Source organism: Vombatus ursinus, unplaced genomic scaffold (genome assembly GCF_900497805.2).
Source record: "Vombatus ursinus unplaced genomic scaffold, bare-nosed wombat genome assembly UNPS02008961.1, whole genome shotgun sequence".
NCBI lineage: Eukaryota > Metazoa > Chordata > Mammalia > Diprotodontia > Vombatidae > Vombatus > Vombatus ursinus.
This window is the reverse complement of record NW_020948739.1, coordinates 1969027-1983836: the sequence shown is the minus strand read 5'-3', so window position 1 is coordinate 1983836 and position 14810 is coordinate 1969027. Positions and strand designations below refer to the sequence as shown.

General features: G+C 40.9%; 1 protein-coding gene across 5 annotated transcripts in view; it reads right to left on the bottom strand.

Moving 5' to 3' along the window:
* The window catches only part of CPQ (carboxypeptidase Q), a 624148-nt gene that overhangs the window by 548558 nt on the left and 60780 nt on the right, over positions 1 to 14810 (bottom strand). The window contains exon 1 of one of the 5 annotated variants that reach the window (XM_027849957.1): positions 7682 to 7769. The exons of the other annotated variants lie outside the window; for them this stretch is intronic. The gene's annotated coding sequence lies outside the window, so the exon portion shown is untranslated. Of the gene's footprint in view, positions 1 to 7681; positions 7770 to 14810 lie in introns of those variants that run through there. 5 annotated transcript variants of the gene reach the window in all.

The following is a 14810-nucleotide window of genomic DNA, read 5'->3' as shown; positions in this document are numbered from 1 at the left end:
TCTCTCTCTCTCTCTCTCTCTCTCTCTCTCTCTCTCTCTCTCTCTCTGTCTCTCTCTCCTTCTCTCTCTCTCTCTCCCCTTCTCTTCTCTTCTCTCTCTGAAGTCTCTGCACAAGCAGCTTCTAAGGAGTTTCACTGTTGTTTACTGTGCTTCTCACTTCACATGCAGCTCATCTATTTAAAATGCAGGAGCGTTTCAGTTAGAATATTCCTTGTTTTGTTTTCTGCACTAATGCAGAGGTGATTGTCGCATTCATAGCTAAGCACACCTATCAGAACTGGGGCAGTTATGTGCCATAAAATAGATGTTACATACCAGTGTATTAGAATGTGACATGAGTGGTAGAGTGGTCTGATGGAAAGAGCCTGAAACTAGAAGCCAGGGAACCTATGTGTTCTAGTGCCAACTCTGCTATTCATCAATCAGCTGTGTGACCTTCAGCAATTAGCTGAACCTCTCTGTGATTCAGTTTTCCTCATCTGTTAAGGCAGGGATAATAATATCTGCTCTATCAATTTCACCAAGTTGATGGGATAATCAAATTAAAAAACAGACATGAGGGAGCTTTGCAAAGTAAAAGTGCATCAGTGCTCCTTATAGTCCTCCACTTAAACCGCCAGCAGAATCTAACCTGATCATGTCATTCTACTACTCAAAAATCTTCAATGGCCCCCTATTACCTTTAGGATAAAATTAAAAATCCTCAGCCTTCCATTCAAAGACATTCACACTGTGGCTCCCATCTACCTTTCCAGTCTTATTTCCTATTATAAGCACTTTCGACTCTAGTCAAACTGGTTTGCTAGCTGTTCCATGAATAAGAGATCTCACCTCCATCTCTTTTGAAGAATTGATACCCGATGTCTACAATTAGTTTATTTACCTCTCTCTTAAAATGCATAGTTGTTTGTTTGTTTTTTTTAAAGTACAGTTCAAGTGCCCTATCCTATAGGGAATCTTTCTTGATACCTCTTGAAACTGCTTTGTGAGGAAAAAAAGAGGAAAGAAAAAGAAACTATTTTGTATGTACTTACTTGTGTGTTTTGGGTCCCTCTGGTTCTTAACTTTGTCACTGTCACAGAGCCCTGTGGCTGTCTAGAGAAGCCTTTGGACAACTATTCTCCAAATAATGCTTTTAAATGCATAAAATACATAATACGACAAAGGAATAAAATTGCAATGAAATACAGTTCAATTTTTCTTTTAAACCCAAGTTCATGGCTTAGTTTAACGGAAGCTCCTTAAGAGCACGGGATGGTTCAGTATCTGGCATTGTTGTTGTTGCTATTGTTGTTCCGTCTTGTCTGACTCTTCATGACTCCATTGGGGATTTTCTTGGCAAAGATACTAGAGTGGTTCATCATTTCCTTCTCCAACTCATTTTACAGATGAGGAAAGTGAGGCAAACAGGGTTAAGTGACTTGCCTAGGGTCACATGGCTAACAAGTATCTGAGGCCAGATTTGAACTTCGGTGTTCCTGACTCTAGGTCTGGCTCTATCCGCTGCACCACCTAACTGCTCCATGTCTGGCACAACAGGTGTTTAACAAACCCTTGAACAATTATTGAATTGTTAAAACTAAAGTTGTAACTACATGTAATTCCTCCTAGTCAAGAAAAGAATCTGAAGGAGATGGACTCCTACTTGAGCTTAAGAACTTCAGAAATGGGAGAGGGAAGGCTTATTTCAGGTCTATATGACCCAAGGGCGAAAAGGTTAATAAGACAAAACACAGCAGAGGGCACTGGGCAGCCAGCCTGACTACACTGCTGAGAACTGTCATTTTTTTGTCCTTTGACAGACACTAGATCTTTACCAGGCAGTATTTGCACCACGTACAGACCCAGTCTCCTTTGGTCCTTTGGCCAATACTCACAGACCACACTTAAATTTTCAAATATTGTTAAGTCTAAAATAAGGCACAAGCCTTTTCTTAAGTAATGTTTTCAATACAGGGTATGGATGTTAATATCAAACTGAGTCTCTCAGCTTTTGCATTTCCTAGATTGAACGCTTAAAATTAATGAGCCTTATGCTGTACTCACGTTTTTGCTCTATAAAGCACACGCAAGAATTGTTTTTCTCCCATCCAAATAGGCCGTGGAGGCTTTCATCAACTCATCATCAAATAGCATTTATTAAGCTCCTACCTGTACATGGCAAATAACACTGCCATAAGCTAAAAAAGGTTGAGGAAAGGACAAGTTCATTTGACAGCTGCTCTTGAAGGAGATGGGATGCTTGGAATGGCAGATATTTTTAGAGGTTCATAGGATGATACGTTTAGAAGTTAGAAGGAATCTTACTGGCCATTTAGCCTAATCCCCTTATTTTACAGATGAGGAAAGTAAGGTCTCAGAGAGGTGAAGGAACTTTTAGGCAGTTAGTAATCCAATCACTAAAGCTGGGATTAGAACCTAGGTTTGCTGACTCCAGTGCTCATTTCCCTACATAAAGGATTCTTAACTAATGTTTCTTTTGCTATGGACCCCTTCTAAGAACAGTGCCTTTAGATGCACATAATAAAATACATCAGATTACAAAGGAAAACCATTAGGTTAAAACAGAGTTATCAAAATAGTTTAAAAACAAATTCAAGGACCCAAGATTAAAAACCCCTGCCCTGAGTCAGGAGAACATTGCACACAGTAACAGCAACATTGCACAATGATCAACTATGAATGACTTAGAGCTTTTCAGAAATACGATGATCCAAAATAATTCCAAAGGCCTCATGATGGAAAATGCTATCCACGTTCAGAGAAAGAACTGATGAGCTCTGAATGTAGAGCAAAGCACACTGTTTTCATTTTCTTTACTTTTTTCGTGTTTTTTTTTCCTCAGTCTTTTTCTTCTTTTACAACATGACTAATATGGAAACATGTTTTACATGATTACACATATATAACCTATATCAAATTGCTTACCATTTTAGGGAGGGGGCCGGAGAAAAATTTGGAACTCAAGAAAAATGTTTTAATAATGTTAAAAATTGTCTTTACATGTAATTGGAAAAAATAAAATACTATTTTAAAATAATTAATTAATTTAATTAAACCCCCTGCTCTATATTATACCAACTCATTTTGGTTATGTAGCTCTACTTAAAGTTGAGAACTGGCCCACAGAAATTTCTGGCAAATTTGATTTAGCATCCTGAGTTATCTGATGTGGATTCAGATATAACCTCAGGTGACCATTAGGGGCATTATGATATAGTGAAAAGACAGCTAGCCTTGGATCCATAAAGGCCAAGTACATTTGAAGTACAAGTTACATTTGAAGTAACTTCAAATCCTACCTGCAAAAATTTGCTAGCTGCATGACTATGAGCAAATTGCTTAACCTAAATCTTGGTCTCCTCACATATAAAATGGAGATAATGCCTCTAATCCCTATCACATCAGGCCTCTGAGTCCAATGCCATACTCTTTTCCTTAGCACCAGGCTGCCTCCAAATACTATGCCATTAGCTCCTCAAAACAAGCCAATGAGGTAGGTAGAGGAGGTACGATCGCCTCCATTACAAAGGTATGTGGGAGAGGAGGCGTGGGACTCACAGTACAATTCTTCCTGGAAATCTGTCAAGATTCACCACAAAGTTAACTCATAACAGAAAAATAAACCTGCCCCAACAGGTCCTAAAGAGAGATGATCTAAGCGTTCTTCCTTCTCTATAACTGAATTGGTGGCTTTATGGGGAAAAAAAAAAGTTTAGACATTTTGCATTTAAAAAAGAAAGAAAAACCTAATTAGGTTTCACATCATCGCCAGTGCTGAATTAGTGGACATGGGCATTTTGAATAAAAGGTTTATAAAATAAATCAACAGTAAAAGTAAGATTTGGAAAGAGAAAAAAAAGGGGGCCTTACCAAATTATAAGAACCAAATAGCACCCAATTACAGACAAATATTATCACTCAAGTGTAAATAGGACCAGCACTGCTTTGGCTAGTGGCAGTCTAACTTCAAAACATTCCAATCCATGAAACCACTATCTCCAATAGGATATACCTGTTATTTTCTTGTAGATTTGAGTCCCACTTCTGTTCTAACCCTATCTGCATAACTTTGGGCAAACTACTTAATTTCTCTGATCCAAAGTCTCCTCATAGTAAAATGGAGGTAACAATGCCCACTTGACACATCACAAGGTAGCTGTAGAGGTCAAATGAGATGATATTCAAGGAATATACTTCATAAACCATAAGATGCTATACAGATACAAGGCACTATTACATAATTATGCTAATATGCTATATAATTGAATATAATTACATAACAATACTAAGGCCACACAAGTTATCTTCTGTACCACAAAGAGTAGATGAGCTAGAAGGGAAGATGGATAGAATGTTTTTCTCACCTAATGAAAAGAATTGAAAAACTTGAATAAAAAAAGAGTTACTTTTAAAATGAATAATATATAAATAAGAAATAGTTACAAAGGGACAACCTAGGCTGAACTTGGCCCTAGTCAAATGGACAACTGGAACCTCTTTTTGCTTTTTGAAACTGGTTTCCTCATATGGAGAGCCCACTTCTTACTGGGTCTAATGATCTAGAATGGCCTTGAAAATAGCCATGCCACTCTCACCATTGGCACAGAAATACCAGGTAAGAAGGACGTGTTCATTATACTACTAACCCCTCCAAAAAAACCCCCATGAATGTTTGGGGTTTTTTCATTATAATATTAATAAAAACTTACATGTACATAGCAACTGAAAGTTTACTAAGCACATGAATCCTACCTATGAGGTAGACAAGACAAGTATTATTCTCTCTTGTTTTACAGATAAGGAAACTGAGGTTCTGCTGATTAAGTGACTTGCCCATGCCCATACAACTAGTAAGAGTTTGCAGAAAGACCTGAATCCAAGTGTCCTCATTCCAATTCCCCATTGCACCACACAGGCTCATGTGAACTGCCATATTTTTTAGGGTTTAAATAAATGACAGAATTAACAACATGGTGATTTCAGGCACTGAAATGATAGACAATAAGCCAGGCTGGCTGTAAGAAGGGACTCCCCAAAAGTCTCTGCCTGAGCTTAATCACTTCTGGTACCATCACAATAAAACTGGTTGCTAAGCATTTTTGGCCCCACTAGCAAAAAACCCTGCAACCTCGGAGATTTCTCCTGAAAGCCAGGGCAGACAGTCAGCCCAGAAGCATGAATTTTGAGATACCACTCCTCAATACCTCCTCTATTCAGTAAAGAAAGAAGCATGATTGCAATTAGGCAGAGGAGCATACACACATGCACCCTCCTCACTCAGATGCTGTAAGAAATGACTGATTAGGAAGAAATGTTATCACTTTGTTCCAAAGCTAAGTAATGGGGTTTTGAATATTGACTGTATCCTCCCCAGGCTGGCTCTCAATGCAGAAAATTCAACCGTCTTCTGTAACACAATTTTTCTGTTATAGATAATACAGATAAGCTCCGAGCAATCCTAGAATCTTAGAATCAAGGAAATCAAGACTTGAAAGGGATCCCCTCCCATGTATAGCCTAGCCCTACTCCCAAACATCAATGCCTCATCACTGAAAAAAAATTCAAAATGCTAAACTACAAAAGTTTAACACTAGTTCACAGAACTGACAACAGAATGATGTTTAAGAAGCATATAACCAAAGGTCAACAAGAATTTTGTTATGTGCCTACACAAATTTTAGTAGTGAGGATAAAAAGTGAAAAATAAATAAATAATAAATAAATAACCCCTGCCCTCAAGGATGTTATAGTCTGTGGAGGGGATACAAGGCAATTTCACAAAGAAGGCGGTAGCAGCTGAAAAGGGTGGAGGCTTAGGAAAAAGCTCATGTAGGAGCTAAAGATTCTAAGCTTTACTTGGGAGAAGTGCATTCCAGGCATGAAGGAAAGCCTGCAAAGGTACAGGGACAGGAGAGGGAGTGTCCTATGTAAGGAACATTACAAAGGCCAGGGGGGCTGGACTGAAAGGTGTATGAAGTAGAGCAATGTGTAATAAGCCAGTAAAGCCAGGTGACAGACAAAATGTGATGCCCCAGAATTGTACACCTGACTATAGTAATAAGATGACATGCTCAGTGCTTTTCTTTAGGAAAAGGAAGGAGGACCTATACAAAAGAGACCCAAATAGACTAAAGCACAAAAGTTTCCACTTCAATGTGGATAAACCTGTAATTGTGCAATCACAACCTAAGTTCCAAATGGGCAGAATTTCAGAGTGGCCTAGGTATTATAATTTTATTTTCGGTAAGACTATGATTTGGGCAGCTAGGTGGTTAAGTGGATAGAGTGCTGGCCCTGGAGTCAAGAAGACTCATCTTCCTGAGTTCAGATCTGGCCTCAGACACTGGGCAAGTCACTTAACCCAGTTTGCCTCAGTTTCCTTATCTGCAAAATGAGAAGGAAATGGCAAAATACTCCAATATCTTTGCCAAGAAAACCCCAAATGAGGTCATAAAGAGTCAGACACAACTGAAATGAATGAACAAGAAGACTTTGATATGAAGGGGCTTTGAAACTGTCCTAAACTGGCAATGTGAGGAGTAATGGGAAGAGCTCTGGATTTGCAGTGAGAGGACCTGGGTTCAAATCACAGATCTACCTCTTACTGTGTCACCTCTTACCCCTCCAGGTCAGTTGCTTTATCTACAAAATGAGGAGACTGGACTAGAACTAGATGGTCTTGAAGGGTCATTCTAGCCCCAAATCCTAGCATCCCAAAGACTGATATTTGTGACTAAAAGGAGGATTTAATAATTTAAGAATAAGGGATAAGGGTAGGTAATCCTTAAGTGGCTAAAGAATGAAAGGCTCCACTCAAGAATCTGACCTCCCCACCCCCAACTCAACCCCTCACATAGTCTGAAATTTTACCTTTACATAATCATTCCTTGGCATTAACAAGTAGGTTCTTTTAAAGTGTAAGTACTTCTGATTTAAGTCCTGTTTTCACTCATTCACAACTTATTGTGAATTATTTTATCCTCCCTTTCTTTTAAGAAGCTAGCAAAAATCCAAACAGAAGAGATTTTTTAAATGGATCCGAGAGCCAGTCAATAATCAATTTTGGCGGTAACCTGATAAAGTGGAACAAGCATTGGCTCAGATATTATAGAGCCGGAGTCCAAATCCCACTCCTGCCACTCTGTAGGGGTTGGAGAAGAAGGTCTCGGAGGTTCCTCCCAGCTCTAGGTCCACAAAAATGTTGTATTCAAATGTGAGCTACTTAAGAGGAGGGATTGTCTTGCTTTTATATTTATATCTCCAGCACCTAGCACAATACTTTGGTGTGGTAAGTGCATAATAAATGCTTATTAATTCATTCATCCACAAGCATTGCCTGTACATGGTAGGGTGGTAGAAGGCATAAGGGGAGGGGTACACGGTGGATTTATTCTCTCACTTTCCCCTCCTCTTCTTCTCTCCTCTTCCTTCCCATCTCTCTCTGTGTCTACACACACACACACACACAATTAAGGCAAGAGAGGAGCCTCTCAAATTTGTCTGTTAAAACCCAAAAACAAAATTTATAGCATATACTGATTGTGACCCTGGTCACTCCAAAAGGCAAAAAAAAAAAAATATATACATATATATATATATATATATATTCATTTTGCCCTCCCACGAAGACCCCATGCACCAGTCATCACCTAGACACCAGCCATCCCAAAAGACCTACCCCTGGTGGATCATAATTCAGCTGCCTGGCTCCCAGAAAGCAAAAGAAGGTTGTGCCCCATCAGCTCCATAGAAATGAATCTGCCCTGCTCATGATTAAGAGGATAGAAGGAAGGAATCGCATTATTTAATCAGGGTTAGGACATGAGCATGGGAGCCGCCCTACCTGAAGATAAAGAGAAGGTACCAGCCCTGGTCATGTTTTGACTTGTTTTACTAGCTGAATACCAGTGATATTAGGTTTGACCTAGATGGGTTTTGGACTCCTGTCAACTTGTGGATAATAACCTCTCAATTATTTTAGATTTTATTGACTAGGCCTCAGATCACAAAGGCCCTGGCCACCGCCTTTTCTCTCCTCCTGAAAACCTCTGGGCCTTTTCACTCAAAATCTACTGATGTCCACATGGGCAAGTGGAGAGAAGTTTCTATTATTCAATTTCAGCATCTGTTGGGAATGCTGGTAAAGGAACTAGCTGTTATTCAGTCATATCCAACTCTTCGTGACCCCATATGAGGTTTTCTTAGCAAAGATAATGGAGTGATTTTCCATCTCCTTCTCCAGTGAATTAAAGCAAACAGAGGTTTAGTGACTTGTCCAGGGTCACACAGCTAGTGAGTGTCTGAAACCAGATTTGAACTCTGGTCTTCCTGACTCCAGGCCCAGCACTCTATCCACTGAGCAATCTGGCTGTTTCGAAGGCTACTGTTCATCCTTCTTTTTAGAAAAGGACCATCACAGGACGATGTCTTGACATGCAGGTGAATTGGATTTAAGTGAGGCAGAGTTGAACAAAGCTGTCAGTCTCTCTTCCAGAGTCATCGAAATCCAGTGGCAGGACAAAAGGCAAGTGGCCATGGCCAGGATGTAGTGAATGACCTTGGCATCTTCAATGTCTAACCAAGCTCTAAGTGCTCCGAAGTGCCTGCTTTTGCTACCTTCAGGGCTGTTGAAACAAATTGTTCTCATCTGCCCATTCCCACACACTCAGACCCCCCACACACACCCCAGCCCCGGGAAGTCTTCTCATGTTTGGGGTAGACATTCCCCTAACTCACTGATGGCTTTGAGGTCTGCTGGTTATCCTCAGCCTGGGGTATGGCTGCTGCACATACTATGGTTTCTTGGAGTCACAAGTGAGAGTTGAGTGACAGGTGGACACCAGAGGTAAACGAGCATCCCCAAAAATGACTTGGCAAGCCTTCACACCAGAGGTGCTAGTCTTACCCAAACACTCCATATACCTCTCCAAGGCAAATGGAGGTCAAATGACTTGGCCAGGGTCACACAGCTGAAGACAAATTTGAACTCGAGTCTTCCTGACTCCAGGTCCAGAACTTTATCCACTAAGCCTCCTAGCTGCCTCTAAAGAGACTAGTACTATTGGCCAAAGTGAGGTTTCAGTATTTTCTGGGAATTTCACTTAAAGAATAATAATTATTGTATTTTAATCAAATACTCATTCAAAAGCAGTGTTGCTTAGAGCAGTGGTGTCAAACGAAGATAGAAGGGGGGGGCGCTAAGCTGAGTGTGAGGGTAGAGTTGAATTCTGGGCTTCCAGACCCCAGGCCAGGCACTCTATCCACTGGACCACCTAGCTCCCCATCACCTTGGTCCTGCACTATTGCAACAGCCTGCTGATTGGTCTCCTGGCCTCGACTCTCTCCACTCCAGTCCATCCTTCACTCAGCTGCCAAAACTAATCTTCCTAAACAGTATGTCTGACCAGGCTGCCTCCCCAACTCCTCCCCAAATTCCATCAACTCCAGTGGCTCCCTATCGCCTCCAGGATCAAACATAAAACCCTGTGGCATTCCAAGCCTTTCACTACCCAGCCCTCTACTCCCTTACCAGTCTTCTTAAACCTTACTCTCCCCATATACTCTGAGATTCAGTGACACAAGGCTGCTTACTGCTCTTCACACAAAATATTCCATCTCCTGACTCCAGGCATTTTCACTGCCTGTCCCTCATGTTTGGAATTCTCTCTATCTTCATCTATTTCTTCACTTCCTTCACATCCAGCTAAAATCCCTCCTTCCACAAGAAACTTTTCCCAATTCCCTCTAATGTGAGTGCCTCCCCTCAGTTGATTATTTCCATTTTATCCTGCATGTAATTACTTGGTGGCTGTTTGCCTGTTGATTTTCAAATTAGATTGAGCTCTTTATGAGCAGGGATGTTTTGTGCCTTTCTTTGCACCCAGCTCTTAGCACCTATGCTGACTGACAGACTGACTCAAGGGTTGGATTATCTTTCACTGTTCAAATCCCATCAAAACATCAAGAAACCACAATACAGAAAAAGAATTGCAGCTGTTAGGAATTGGGGTTTCTTTCTAAGTGGTCTATCAACAATGGCCTTTCTTTCTTTCTCTTTTTCTATCTTTTGCTTTTCTTTAAAAAAAAAAGGGAGGGTGTATCCACACATAAAAAGCATATAATGGGGTCACATATGGAGGCCTTGCCCGAGAGAAGAGTCTTTGGGCCTCTTCCATAGAAGAGCCCAATCTACGTGTTTGCATGAATCTGTGCAAAGGGTGGGGACAGGGCATGAGGTAAAACCAGCCATGCTGCCTTTTGCACATTCTTTACCAGTTATCTGAGGACTGCAGCATGCTGGGCAACCCAGATGCTGCCAATCCCCAGAGCCAAGGATCTCTTCAACACCAAATGCAAACCATCAACAACTCCTTCTTGAGAAGAGCACAGCTGGGGAACATTGTCCTTTCTTATTACAAAGCCCACAATGAGGTACAGATGCTCTCAGTAGTAAATAAGGTCAAGATGGGAGAGGGAGAAAAAATACCTGTGAAGTTTAATGAAAATGTGCTGCCTCTACCTCCCAAACTTCCCATTCAGGTAGCACCTGCTGCCACTCCCACAGTCCCCTTCCCCTTTCCCATGCCCACACCCTTCTCTTGCCATTTCAGCCATTTCAGGGTGGGGTGCAAGGGGAGGATCTCTTGTTTTAGAAGTAGAAAGCAAAAACTATAGGGAAATTCTGAGCCAGGAACAATGTGGTAGCTCCCCACTGACCCCAAAATATCTTCCCCCATAAAGTTCATGAATTTTCCCTAGTTTTGTCACTGCCTAAAATTCCATCAATTTGAGATTAATTTGAGTTAACAAATGGTCTTTTTTTAAAATTGAGATACCTCTGCCAAGGTAAAGAAGCAATCAATCAATATGAAAGCACTTATTAATCATCTACTGTATGTATGATAGGCAACATGTATGCAAAGACAAAAACAAAAACAGTTCTGTTCCCAAGGAGTCAGGGAGACAAAACATACACAGATGAAGACACAGAAAATAAATACAAAATAAATGTGATGTGCTAGTAGTGAGGAGAGTGCTAGCATCTGCGTGGGGGAACAGGAAAGGCCTGAGTATACAGAGATGCTTGAGTTCAGGAAACAAGAGATTCTAAGATGTGGAGGTGTTGAGGAAGTATACTCCAGATACCAGGGCTAATCCATACAAAGGAAGAAAGATATGAGATGAAATGAGCATGAACGGTAGCATGAAGGCCAGTTTAGCTGAACCAGGCGTATGAAGGAGACTAATGTATAATAAGACTGGAAAGGTAGGTTGGTTTCAGGCTGTGAATGCTTTAAATGTCTTACAGAGTTTATATTTTATAGTTGGGAAAATCACTTCGGAGTATGGACTGGAAAAGGAAAAGCCTGGAGGCCATGAGACCAATAAAAGAGGCTATTATAATAGTCTCAGTGAGAAGTGATAAGAGCCTGTACAGGAGTGGTGGCCATGTAAGTGGAGAGATGGGGATAGATTAAAGAGATGTTGCGCAGATAGTAACTAACGAGACTTTGTAACATTGTGGAGTAAGGAAGAGCGGGAGTTGAGGAGGACTCCCGGTTGCTAATCTGTATTACTGGAAGAATACCAATGCCCTCAGTAGAAATAGGGAAGTTCAAAAGAGGAATGGGGGAAATAATGAGTTCTGTTTTTGACATGTTGCGTTTGAGGTGCATATGGGACAACCCGTCATGCAAGGATCATGCAAGGATCACTCACTCTCAAATTAGCATGAATCTCTCCTAACATCTAGCTGAGACAGCTGCACCGAAGGAAGGAAGTTTTGATTAGAGAAGCAGGAGATAGGAGGTAAATAATTTTAGAGCTTGGAGCACTTTGGGGAGGTTGGAGGGAGGCAGGGAAGACTTGAATGGATGCCAGAATGCATAAGTTGAGAGGAAAGTGAGATAACACTCCTTCACCACCATCTACCCACCCCCCCCCAAAAAAAAACTTTACATAAACTTCAGAATTTTGCCTAGGACTGACCCTAAAACTGGGAAAAAGAAAGAAAACACTTTTCCTCTTCCTCTTTCTCACAGTACCCAAAATTCAAGCTCATCCTATTAGTACTATAGTTAAGATACATAATGAAATTAAATATGCTCTGGGGGGTTGATCTGGGAACCTGATCAAGGTTTTAACACTATTTGTAGAGAAAAATAAATGCACTCAGTTTCAATTCAACTTAATTGAACTTCTGGAACAAATTGATTCAACAATTTGAGAGACTACTATATTAGAGACTAGCCATTACTTAGCATACCCAGCATACCCAAGAGGCCTAAACACTGGTACCCTTTGACCCTCATTCTTCATATTTCTGGAGGTATTTCACATAGTAATGGAAGAGAGTTAGGGAGAAGTTCTAGAAGCATCTCCTGCCTACCATGTTGGGTAAAGAGAGGGCAAGGTATTTGGATTCCAAAAGATCAGAGAACCCTCAGACAAAAAATTTGTCTTAGCCAGGAAACACTTCTAAAACTTTGCCCTACTTTGTCCTTTCATCTCTAAGGCTATTATCAAGGCATCAGGGAGCCATCACTGTGATTCATCAAGCACAAGATGTAGTAGGAAGAGGCTCTTGGTTTCTATATATGTTGGACTCTCTGATATCTTTTCTAATTCTGTGAGCACAACCACTCTTGCTAGTATTCTCCAATTCAATTAAAATGGCATTTATTAAATGCCTATTGTGTACAGAGCAGTGGATTAGGCACTGAAGTTACAAAGACAAAAATGAGACGGTGCCTACCTTCAAGAAGTTTCTTCCAAGTCAGTGCTGAACCCACAGAACAGATGAGTATGAATCATAGCATGATCACCGAAACAAATGTAAAAAAATAAAGGCACAAGCATCTGGCATTCCTATGACACCAGTAAGGGAATTTCAAGGAAAGCAACAGTTTTCACAGAACTGGAATTACAGAACTTTAGTGTTGGAAAGGATCTCAGTTGCCATCTGGTCCAACCCATACCAGAATAAACATTCCCACAATAACATATCCAACAATAGTTTCTCAGCTGAGAGGCTACTAGGGGGCACAGTGGATGATAAAGCACTAGGCCTGGAATCAGGAAGACCTGAGTCCAAATCCAGCCTCAGACACTTACTAGTTGTGTGACCTTGGGCAAGTTACTTAATTTCTGTCTGCCTCAGTTTCCTCAACTGTAAAGTGGGGATAATAATAGCACCTACTTCACAGAGTTGTCATGAGAATCAGATGAGATATTGGGAAAGTGCTCAGCCTAATGCCTGGCACATGGGAAGAGCTTAATAAATGCTTGTTTCCTTCCTTCCTATGTTTGATGATCCCCAACGATTCAGCCTTCTCTACTTCTAGATCATTTCCTCACATTTATACATGTATTTTCTATATAAACTGATATGTGAGCTGGTATCCAACCCATCTACACCTGAAGTGTCAAACACACATCTGGTGACCTTCCCAGTGACACCCAAACCAGATTAAAACATAATTGGGAGGTTCCTTTTAGCTCTAGATACGTTATCCTATGCCCTATTCATCTTTGTAGTTTAGGATGTACCATGGAAGGAAGGGAGAGTGGGCTGTGCTGTCCTGTCTGAAAAAAAAATAACAAAATATGTACTTATCAAGCACTAACTGGTATGTGCAGGAATCAAACTAGACTTTATCTTCATTAGCACCATGCTCTAATGTACTACCCTTTAAAGAGGACACTGATCAACTAGAGAATACATACACAGGAATGCAAACAATATGGGGAAGGGTCTCAAGTCCATCTCATATAAGGGTATGTTGAAGGAACCAGAGACGTGTTTGTATTGGAAAAGAGAAGACTTAGGAGAGAGATGATGGCTCTCTTTAAGTATTTGAGGGGTTGTCATATGGAAGAGAAATTAGATTTGCTCTGTGTGGGCCCAGTGGGCAGAACAGGGGAAGCAATGGGTAGAAGTGGTAAACACATAGAGTTATTAGCATGATCCAAAAGTGAAATGAGCTGCCTTGGGAAGTAGGGGACTGCCAATCACTGGAGGTCTTCAAAGAAAAGCTGAATAAACACCTGTCAAGGAGGCTGGAGAGGGAATTCTTGTAGGTATGTGTTGGACTAAACGGTCTCAGAGGTCCCTTTCAACTCCAAGATTGACTCAAGGAGTGAGCCGGACCACAGATGCTGCTCATACAGCCTCCCCACAACACCTGACTGACCTGCACACCAGCTAGTGAAACATCTGTATCTAATATGACCCCTGACCCAAGGGCACAGAAACCTATGTGATTTATAAGGTGTTTCCTCAATCGCCAGACTTGATACTAACCATATCCATCCTTAGTATGTTCCAAATAATCCTAAGTAAGGTAAAGAGTTTTCTGGTTCAGAAAAGCCATGCCCCAAATGTTAAATAAAGCATTTAATCCAACATCTAGCTAATCCAAATGTGGTAAAAAATGTGAATGCCACTGGGTAGGCCAAAGAAATCAGATATGTGACCATTGCTGCCACTCTGGTCCACTGAACTTTCGGTTAACAGAAGGAGCAAAGGTTCTGATAAAACAGTCAATGATAAGCAGTTATTAAGCACCTGTTATGTACCAAGCCCTGGACGAAGAATCATCTGAACAATGGAGGAGGCAGTGGGGATGAAAGGGGAATGGTAAATTAAACACACATTTGGAAGCCAATGAGGTCTTACACATAGAGTTCATATTATACTTCCATTTTCAATAGTAAAGAAAACTTTCCAAGGTCACACCTTGCCTCCATATGTCAAGGATCCATGATTTCATTGCATGGGTTCTCCCCTCCGCCACTACAATCTAGTA